Source organism: Lolium rigidum, chromosome 3 (genome assembly GCF_022539505.1).
Source record: "Lolium rigidum isolate FL_2022 chromosome 3, APGP_CSIRO_Lrig_0.1, whole genome shotgun sequence".
Taxonomy (NCBI): Eukaryota; Viridiplantae; Streptophyta; class Magnoliopsida; order Poales; family Poaceae; genus Lolium; species Lolium rigidum.
In genome coordinates this window covers 36,262,441-36,270,294 of record NC_061510.1, presented here as the reverse complement: position 1 = coordinate 36,270,294, position 7,854 = coordinate 36,262,441, and the positions used below count along the sequence as shown (strand labels likewise).

The 7,854-nt window shown below is 47.7% G+C and overlaps 1 pseudogene; it reads left to right on the top strand.

Annotated features, from left to right (window-relative positions):
• The first annotated feature begins 3,316 nt into the window (after positions 1-3,316).
• On the top strand, positions 3,317-5,854 carry LOC124696020 (annotated as a pseudogene).
• The last annotated feature ends 2,000 nt before the right edge of the window (positions 5,855-7,854 follow it).

Below are 7,854 nucleotides of genomic sequence, written 5' to 3'. Positions count from 1 at the left end.
ACGGGTAGAGTGCTCAATCTCGGAACAGATAACAAGAACTCGGGTCCTAGGGAATATTAGCGAGTCAAAATTCCGATGCTTTCGCAAAGGGGCTCACAGATGCCTCTGCTTACAATTTTAGTTGTTAACAATTAAGTAAAGCATGAGTATGTCCAATAAATATATCCATAAACCATGTGTCATGATTCCCCAACAGATAACCCGATAAGATAACGATGGCAAAACGAGATATAACAGCACTAGCATGCACTACGACTCGCAAGGCAGACCCGATAACCAAACAACAACTGTAGGAGGGTGGTGGAGGCAGTATGGGCTTATTGAGATAACAAACGGATATGACACATGACAAGAACGCAGCTTAAGGCTAGCATGAGAGAGAAGGCAAAATAAAATAGGTGTGCGACTCCTGCAGAGATAGGAGTTTAGGAAATGCTTGCCTGTTAAGATTGTCGAAGAACATCCGAAGAACTTATCGTATCTCACAACACCACTTCGCTGCAGACTATTTTCGACTAGAATATTTTCGACTATCTCATTTACTCCCATCGGGAGCGCTGGAATTCAAGACAACATGAAGAATTCTTATACTATCAATGATTTTATCAAAGCCTCAGGGAACATGCGAGTGCTGCAATTGATGATAATCAAAGGACCATCAAAAATAAGACAAGTACAGATCATTTTCATCAGAGCCTCAGGGAACATGCGAGCGCTGCAGATGATGAAAACGGTACAAACCAAGAAAGGCCTACGCCAGTACATCAAACATAGAGTACTAAGAGCTATGGACTCGATAGTCCACATGGTTCCCTCGTTGAGTCGGGGGGCTACTGCCGACATAGTTCAAGACACAGGCGTATGATTCAGCAAGATATGTTGCGATTACTACGGGTCCATCGGGCCTGCAACGTGAACTGATCACTCACAACTTGCTGATGACCACTATATAAATAAATACACGGCTCAGTAAGATGCAATGAGTCCGTCGACCTGTAGTGCACCCTATGTTCGGGTGTTGCCGTCGACGATTTACAAAAATACTCGGCTCAGTAAGATGCAATGAGTCCGTCGGGCCTGTAGTGCACCCAATATTCGGGTGTTGCCGCCGATATTTTACAGAAGTACACGACTCAGTAAGATTCAATGAGTCCGTCGGGCCTGTAGTGCACCCTATGTTCGGTTGTTGCCGCCAACGATTTACAAAAATACACGGCTCCTTGAGTCCGTCGGGCTTGCAGCGCACCCTACATTCGGGTGTTGCCGCGGGCCAATCATCGACTCCTCCATAACATCGTCAAAATCATCGACTCCTTCGGGACTTCATCAAAATCATCGACTTCTCCGGGACATCATCAAAATCATCGACTCCTCCGGGACATCATCAAAGTCATCAACTCCTCCGTGACATCATCAAAATGAATAAATCCTCTGTAACATCATCAAAATCATGAACCTCCTCTCTGAGATCATCAAAATCATCGACATCATCGAAAGCATCCAAATATTCTCGGAACTCGAAGAAGTATACGATATTCGAATCAACATTTTTTACACCCTATACATGACTACTTCGTAGTCATCTACAGTCTCGGGGGCTACTCCCATCGGGAGCGTTGGCCGCGCACCCGTAAAAATATGGAAGCCTCATCGATAAATAAGTAGATGGACCTGAAGGTTCTAACAATCCAGCTCTTCGGCTTCTCTCGAAGCTTGCACCGTTTTGAAGATCCGATAGAGTTAAAGAGTATCGGATGATGGAATAATTTGAAGACATCGACATCAACATCAAGCTCTTTGAGTAGTACAACTTGAGTCTACGCACGGTTGCAAACACCCGTCCATATACTCGGGGGCTACTCCCATCGGGAGCGCTGGTCGGGCACCCGATAAAGAATAACTTCGACTCTACATCAAGCACAAGATTTAATAGAAGATCAAGACATTCGAACAATGACAACTTTAGTCCCTGCCCGAAGCATCACTTCGGCCAGACACTCGGGGGCTACTGATGTGGGCATTACCCTTCGGGTACCCGACATTGCTATACCCGGTGCAGATTATGAAGATGGACCAGCGCAAGGACTCGACAAGTTGGACCCTCATGGAATATCAACTTGGACTACAAGAAAGAAGACTCCAGTACGAATTCTTCTAGGACTCTTGTAAACCCTAGTCTGGTTGATATATAAAGCCAGGCAGGGGCACCCCTTAGATCATAGATTCAGAAACGACGATACGCCTAGACATCGCAACCCGCAGATTAGAACTAGACTATATACAACAACTCTGCCAATGGCGGACCCATGTACACATATATTCATATAGTGGATTGGTAGCAGGACGTAGCGATCCTCCACCGCGGCGACGTGAACCTGGGTACGTCGTGCCTTCTCTCGCTCCCGGAATCTCCATCGCCGCCTTCCGTCAACTCTAAGCCCCTCATGGTGGGCATTGCCGAGGAACCGCCTCGTCAACGGCGGTACCTTCTCTTCAACGTCCTCGCCCTGCAACTTCATCTCGTCGTGACTAGTTTTGTGGTTGGCGGCAAGGCTTCTCGTGGTGTGTTCGAAGCAGCGATTGGGTGAGCTCTGTTGCTGGCTCAATTTGACAGATTGGTTCATGGTCCCTTCTCTGCTCAACGTGAGCACGTCTCCATTGATGGCGGTACAATGCCCTTCGAGCCTGGGCGAGGGGTAGGGGTCCCTCTTCATCCATGGAAGAGAAGGCGACGACTCGCCTTCTAGGATCAACTATGAAATCTCCCACTCGATGTCGGTAATCCCGCCCCAATATTCCCCTTCTTCGCTCTAGGGTGCTTTATGGGCTTAGCTTTCATGCTTATCTTTTGTTGGCTGGTGTTTCTGTGAGTTGTAAGCTATTTTTTTAGCATCTTTGTACCCTGACTGGGTGGTTTTATTAATTTCAGGCTGGACACTTTGTGCCTTATGTTTTTTTAAAAATGTTCCGTGCTGCAACTACTGTAGTATAACAAATGGTCATGTTTTCTGCTGAATATTTGCAGTCTCACATGCATATGCTGTAGTATACACGACATCCCTAAAAAATTCATAATTTTTTAAAGCTTTGAAAGCATAAAAGCTTTTAAGAGATTAAAAAGACGGTGTTTTCACTGCTGTTGAAATTGAACCGGGGTTTTGCAATCTCTTTGCTGAGAGGCCCGTCGAATGGAAAATCTTATTGCCAAGGCCCATGACACTGTTACGCTTGTGTGTGTGTGGTCGCTTATATTCGGCCCAACTGCAATACAGTCTTCCTTCACTTCCCGTCTGCCGCCGCCGTCTCCCCTCACCGGATGGAACTCGACGGAGCTGCGAAGGCCTCTGAGGCGGGAAACACCTCCCCCGGCATCATGCAGGCGCACGCGAAGGGCGCTGTCGAGATGCCGCGGTTCGAGCCCCTGATGCCAAGCGAGATGGGCGGCGGGAGGCCCCAGTTGTGCCGAGCCATCGGTTCGCGCCGCTGAAGAAGGCGTGGGAGGAGATCTACACACCCGTCTACCAGCAAATGAAGGTCGATATCCGCATGAAGGTCAAGGTAACCACCCTCTGATTACGTGGTACTCACGTTGTTGTTATCGGATACCCTAGTTACTGTAACTGATGGTACTGTCTGCCAAAAGAAAAATGCAGGCGATGAACTGGCAGTAGTATAATATGTCCAGTTTTCCAGAAAATTTCAATACCTAAAAGTGTGAAGACGGAATTTGTTCATGGGCCGATGGGTTGGATAAATATTTAACATGTTTTCAACTGCACATGTCAAATTTAGTACTCCCTCCGACCCTAAATACATGTCATAGATTTAGGAAAAATGTAGTCTAAAAATGTGTCTAGGTTTATTGTACCTGCGGCCTGAGTGGGTAGTATGATTGGGCTAGTTTCCTGAAAATTTCATTATTGGTACAGAATAGTACTCCCTCCGTCCAGGATAACAAGGCTTCTAATAAAAAACTATTTGTCCAGAAACTAAACCCCCGCCGTAAGAATTTATTGTTCCTAGATCACAGGGCCTAATTATGGCTAAATCTTCTCCACCGCACTTTCCTCCCTCTCTCCCCCTTAATTCTCCTATTAATTGGGGCGCATTAGGCTGGTGGTGCAAGTGGGAATCCGTTTCTGTTTTTTGCTCCGCATGGGCTTCCACATGCAAGTGTGAACATGAGTGCATGCAAGTGTAAACATGAGTGCATGCGAGGCCTCCTCTCCCTCTGTTTTTTCGGCTCCCTTTTCAGTTTCGGTTTGCATTCACAAGTGTAGATAGCAGGGTATAAAACCCCACACAATGGAGTACGTCCATGTGACACACAAACCGTGGAGGTTCCTGCCATGGAGGAGGTGCAAGGCGTGCTCGAGGATCCTGCCGTGGAGGTGGTGCAAGAGCAAGATGTGGTGCAAGAGCAAGATGGCGTCCATGGGGAGGTGGATGGCGTACACGGCGAGGTGGAGATTGTCGATGACGATGTGGAGGTCACACAAGGCCAGGTGCAAGAACTAGAGGATGAATTTGAGAGGGTTCATACAAACATCCAAGATCTTTTTCAGAAAGTGGATCGTGGAACCAATGTCGGAGCTACAGAGGCAAGGATTTCAGCTAGGGCAACCCGACCTCAACTTGCGCAAGATGTGGTACACAGAACCTACTCCAACCTGACCTCAACTTGCGAGGTGTGCATTCGTCCGGCTTTGTGCCTCAAGTGTGGCATCCGCGGTGAGCCTTCCATATTCCTTTGCGTAGGATGTAGGCTCCCGGTACCAAAAGATTTGCGTTCTTGTGAGTTTTGCGGAAATCCTTGCCTCTGTGAAAATTTTTGGTGCAAAGATTGTGCGACTACGGTGACGATAAACAAAGAAGGGGTATGCATAAGGTGCCATCGCAGCCCATCTATCTATCTCGAGGACGAAAAGAAAGCGCATAATGTGCCGGATAGTCAAGTTTAGATTCGCCGAATGATGAAAAATAAAGTGAGTTGTAATGGTTTTATATGCTTTAAAAGAAGGGATACTTGAAGAAGCAAGCTCTTGAGAGACCAGGAAAGTTGCCAATCCGATTGAAAATAGAGAAGCAGCTTATAGAAGATGCACTTGCGTGGCTTCACGCGAACTAAGCTACTCCTATTATCGTACAAGCCAATGTTTAGATTTTAGTTTGTGATGGAATGGACTTTGGCCTGAAATTTTATGGTTTTCAGCTTCTGTTGGTTCATCATATAAAACCATATTCGTACTCACTTTCATCATATAAAGTCATTTGATCTTGATAGTTTGGCCTACTGGTTTGGTTCGTATATCTGGACTCCTGAGCTCAATCAATATCCCAGAATTTTTCCGGTTCGCCAAAATCTTTTGATGTAAAGCTATCTCCTTTCAAGTGAAGTGTAAACCCATCAAAATACCCTCCTGTATCTCAGGCCAGAAGGGTGGAGCTCAAAGCAAAGCAAGACACACCGGACGTGAGCAACCTTCAGAAGTGCTCGGACTTTGTGCACGCTTTTATGCTGGGATTTGACATTGCCGATGCACTCGCCTTGCTACGTGTCGATGAGCTGTACGTGGATTCGTTTGAGATCAAGGATGTGAAGACACTCCAAGGGGAGCATCTGTCGCGTGCCATCGGACGGCTATCTGGTAAAGGAGGCAAGACCAAGTATACAATTGAGAACTCAACCCAAACCCGCATTGTCATTGCCGATACAAAGATCCATACACTTGGATCCTTTGTGAGGATCAAGGTTGCACGGGACTCGCTCTGCAGTCTCATCTTGGGGTCTCCTGCCAGCAAAGTGTACTCTAAGCTGAGGGCCATATCTGCCAACTTGGGGGAGAGGTACTGAAGGAATCTATTACTAGTCGTAATTTAGGCAAGGCAGTATCGCTATAGTGGGTTATCTGCGTGCCTGTGCTATCATAGTTCTGAACATTCATAGTTTGGATCTTGATCAAGGTGCTGAGAGTTTGTTATAATGTCCCATCCTAATCGCCATTGTGTGTAAACTTACTAAAGGTCATCGGATCAATATTGGTTACTCCGAAGTTGCTGATCTTGATCAAGGTACCAGTACAAAGCTATCTCCTTTCCGGAGTATGTAAATTAACTATCAGATTCACTGTTTACGGGGTTGGACAGTGATTTTAGTTAACTGCATTGTTGTGTACTTGTTTCAATTGGCGCCAACATATATTGGCCTCATTTGCAACAAAAAATTAGTCTATTGGCTTCTGTTCTTGCACGAAGAGGTGCTGGTTTGACACTAGCGTAAAATATTTACAACTTGATCATCAGTTCATCTGGTGCCATTTCAGGATCACTACCGTGTCCGTTAGCTTGTGGCGTACACATATGGCTGCTGTTAATTAATTAGCTCAGCATGACCGTGGGTTGGAAAAATCAAAGGCTGAATGACGTATGAAGATCTCAGCTTTAACATGTTGATGGGGGATATGTGATCTGATCATGTCTCTTCGGATAAATATTCGATATGCATGTTGCAACTTCACCCTAGATTTTGAAGTCCTTTTGCATGATAGAAGCAGTCATCAGGCATAACGTTGGCAGTGTACCGGCCGGACTAGCCAGGCGCTTCTGCTAGATAGTTTCGGGTAGTAGCTAGTATTGTACTGGTACCAGTATAGGCCAGAGAGATTAAGCGGCAAGTGATCAAAGGAGACTGCCGGGCTGATAATTGAGTGTCAGAAAAAAATATAGCCTACATGTGCCTATGAACCAAAATTAACAAAAGAAAACAACATATAATGGTCGACGCCCGGTGTATCAACTGAGGAATCAGCTCCCAACACACATAATCTTAGTGTATATGTCGAATTGATCTTTATTGATCGCAGATGACAGTAGTCAATATACGCTGGGGTAAAAAGGAGTTATCAGATACAAAACTCAACACATAAACTATCCATAGATCACAGAATTGAAGATCCCAGATCACGCATACATATAGGTTCCTAGCTAGCACATCACAGAACATCCAACAGACCGCTCTCTCTCCCGTGTCACCCCCGCGTGGCGGCCGGGAGAAACCCTACCACGCCGCCCCCACCCCCCTCTCCCCTCCATCGCCATCGCCGGGGGGGGCGACCAAGCTAGCGCCGGCGCCGGCTGGTACTCCTCGTCCTCTCGCGCGCGGGGTCGGACGCGGGACTTCCTCCTCGGGCCAGGGCGCGGCCCTCTCATCGGGGGACTTGGTGGCGACGCGTGAGCTCGGCTCGGCGGCGGCTCCACGGACGGCGAGGTGGTGGTGAGCCCTGCCGGCAGCGGAGGGATGGGTGGTGGCGGGCTGCAGGGGGAAACCCTAGGTCCCTTCTCCTCGCCTCTCGGCGGTCGGCGGTGGAGGGCTGCGTTTCAGCTGCAGCGGCCGATGTCTCCGGACTACGCGATCTGCGCTTGGTGTCTCCGGCGGCTACCTTGGCCAGCCTGGGATGGTCGCCGGCGTGGGGGGCCGATCTGAATAAAGGCGGTGGTCCTAGGGTCTCTCTTGGGCGAAGATGAAGACCTACCTGCCCTTCTTGATCTGGCCAGAGTGTTGAGTTCTGGAAGGCGCCGCCGGCGAATGTAACTGTGCTTCTATTGCCTGGAGTTTGCTGGATCGGTGGTATTCGGTTGTGCGCACACATGCTTTTATTCCGACCGTTTGGTTCTGGAGGGAGCTGCGCGAAGCTGTATTCTGTGTTAACATCAAGTGACATTTGGTCCATGGTGAAGTTAGAAGAAGAGAATATCATGAAGGCCGGATTGAAGGACTAGCTAAGGGAGGTTCAAGTCTTTGCGTTGTTGAGGGACTTGCTTGGTGTTCCGGGCTTACAGCAGTGGTAGGAAAAT